Below are 3,175 nucleotides of genomic sequence, written 5' to 3'. Positions count from 1 at the left end.
AGATTCAAAAGAAGAAATATACTCGGAAATAGAGCTCATATTATTAGAATCAAAAGAAAGTACATTAAGAGAAGAATCCTTTTTGGGATCTTCATCCTTAGAACTAGAAAATAAAGACTCGATAATGGCCACAAGGCATAAATTTTCAGCTTCCCTAGAGTCTATAATAGATTCGTCGTCCGATTCTTCAAACATCTTCCCTTCGCCTATGACAATTTCCAGCCTATCGCCTTTGTGATTGGTCCATTTGAAAGATTTCTTCCATCCGTGCTCCAAGGTTCCATTAGAAGGGGTGATCAATGAATTTGGGTCAAAAGCTTCATCCTGGATGGCATTTTGATTGGTCATTGTAGCGACATGATTTTGCTCTAGTCCAAATAGCAAGTTGAATGCTTGCCTATCATAGCACCCTGGAGTTGGGTACTTTGATTTAACGATACTAAAATCGTCATCCAAGAATTAGCAATCGTGAAATATTTCAAATACAGGCTTCTTGATTCCTTCCAAAACCAATGGTTCTGGAAAGTCATAACATGGGTAGTTTTCTCCCTCCCTAATGAATTGTCCGTTAAGGGTTTGTTGATAGGATGGGAGTAAAGTGACTATCCCCTTGTTGTTGTCATCTCTACGTGCCTTTCTTTTCGCATCGTGAGACTTCAATTCTTCTTTAGTTGGTTTGTATCCCAATCCAAAGGAGAAGCTTTTCTTTGGGATAGGAAGTAAGAAAGATTTCTTCATTCCTATTCCCAAAGGCATCCCAGGAAAGTAACTACTCTTAAATAAGATGTTGTTTACTATCTGGGTGAAATATGGATCAAGCTTGAAAGGTTCTTCCAAGTCTTCTTCCATTTCTATTGTGCAGATTGGCTCCGCGGCGAATCCCCACATGTCCTCTTCATCATGGTTTATTTCTAGGAGTGATTGATCATTTATTGCTATTTTTAGTGGAGAAGCATGTATACTTATAGGAAGCCCTTGATAGTTCAACCTAATCATTTGATGAAGTGAGGATGGTATTGCACCAAGCTCATGTATCCAAGGACGTCCAAGTAGAAGGTTGAATGTAGGTTTTATGTCCATAATATGGAATTCAACCATCTTTTGTATTGGGCCTGTGTTAATTGGTAGCTTAACAGTTCCACAAACCGATCTTCTCGAGTTGTCACAGGCCCTAATGCTTTGTGTTATTGATTGAAAATCTTTTTTCTGGATTAAGGCCTAAATATTTTGCAGTTCGCAATGGGCATACGTTTACAGCTGACCCATTGTCTACCAAAGTTAGAGGGATAATATATCCCTTGCACCCCACAGTTAAGTATAATGCATTGTTGTGGGTAGTGTCTTTTGAAGGCAAATCATCATTAGTGAAAATGATTGACTTGTCAGATTTCTCGCTAGTAAGCAAGCTAACGAGATCTTGAGCGGTTGTGTCCGTGCTTACAGACAAAGCCGTTAGAGCGTTCATAAGGGAATTACTATGTTCTTTAGAAGTACTTAGGAGTTCCCAAATGCTAACATTCACTTTGGATTGGCGAATTTGTTTGACCAATGGATCTTCCACCTCAAGATGATGTGATATTGTAGTTTGTACTTGACCTTGATTTTGTGTGGTCGAAGATCCATTTGGTGGTGGTGCCTAGTAAATTCGTCCAGAACGAGTTAAATGATCTATCTCGTTTGGATTAATTGTAGGACTTATGAACCAACTTTCTTCTAGAGGCTTTGAGCGTGCCTCCATTTCAAGATGTTCCATGAGTTGAGCTTGATGCCATTGTTCATCCAAGGAGAGATTTGATAAGTCTTGTGACTTCCCCAAGAAATGATCCCAATCAAGCGCTCCATTTGTTTCATTTTGTAAACAAGATGGAGGTGGGACGGTGGCATACTTAGAGATATATAAGTCTTGAAAGTCGTCGTCCCATAGCCCACATACTTCATTAGTTGCCCCTATGAGTATTGTGGGTAGAGGTTCTCCTATAGGTGTGATGTAGTTCAATGGATTGAACGTATCGCTTCCCATATGGTCCTCATCAATGTGAAACACCCCCAAGGGGACGCATTATTGTTTGGTTTAGGCGTGGGAATTCTCCCATCGTCTACCAAATCCTGTATTTTATGTTTTAAGACAAAGTAACGTTCAATGTCGTGTCCATTGCCTCTATGATAAGCACAATAAGCATTACCATCCCAATTAGGAAACCTTCTTTCTGGTGGAGTGGGTGGTGTTGGTCCTGTTGGTGCAAGTAAGCCTTTTTCATTTAATTTTTCTAACAATTCTTTATAGCTTACAGGAAATGGAGTAAATTTTCTTTCTTTTGTCCATCTTTTCCTAGGATCATTATATTGATTTGTGTTGTGGTATTGCGTGGAGGTCGCAAATACATCAATAAAGGATGATGAGCCATCATTCCCCTTCTTGTAGTTATTTTTAGGTTGATGATGATGAGGCTTATTTGCTTTTTCTTTAGCAAGATCATCTTCAATCCTAGTAGCCACGGAATAGACCTTTTAGAAAGTGTCTAAACCAAGGTAACGTAGATGCTTGTTGTACTTTTCATGACAATTGTCAATAAACTTTTGTACTAGCTCGAGTTCGGGCGGCCTTTGGGCAAGGTGGGCCGCCTTTTCTCGCCATCTACCATAGAAAGCAAGGAAACCTTCATTGTCGCCTTGCTTAAGCATTTCGAGTTCACGTAGAGTGGACTTGAACTCTACGTTACTCTCATATTGGGTAATGAAAGCCGAAACTACATCTTCCCATGTTGCTTTATATTTTGGGTCTAGCCCCATAGTACCACTCTCTTGCGGTTGGGTCTAGAGACAAGGGGAAAGTCAAAGCGTAAAGCTTAGGATCAACCCCCTTTAGTGCCATGGTGCCAGTAAAACACACTAAATGATTTTGTGGATTATTGGTCACCTTGAATATTGGTAAGTCCGTAGCTACGAACTTTTCCGGTAAAGCAAGTCCTGCGGGAGGAGCAAACTTTTCTGCGTCAAAGTACTTGTTCCCCATTGTAGAAAAAAGAACTAGATTCTCTAACGACTTTTCTTTGATGGATAATTGTTCCATCTTTTCTTGTAAGGCTAAAGCTTCAGCATTTTTCTTACTAGCCTTTTCAATTTTCTTAATTCTCTTTTCCTCGGCTTCTTGAGCCTTTTCTTCCCTCAAACGAAG

Source organism: Chenopodium quinoa, unplaced genomic scaffold, assembly GCF_001683475.1.
Source record: "Chenopodium quinoa cultivar QQ74 unplaced genomic scaffold, ASM168347v1, whole genome shotgun sequence".
Lineage (NCBI taxonomy): Eukaryota > Viridiplantae > Streptophyta > Magnoliopsida > Caryophyllales > Amaranthaceae > Chenopodium > Chenopodium quinoa.
Note: the sequence above shows the minus strand (reverse complement) of the source record.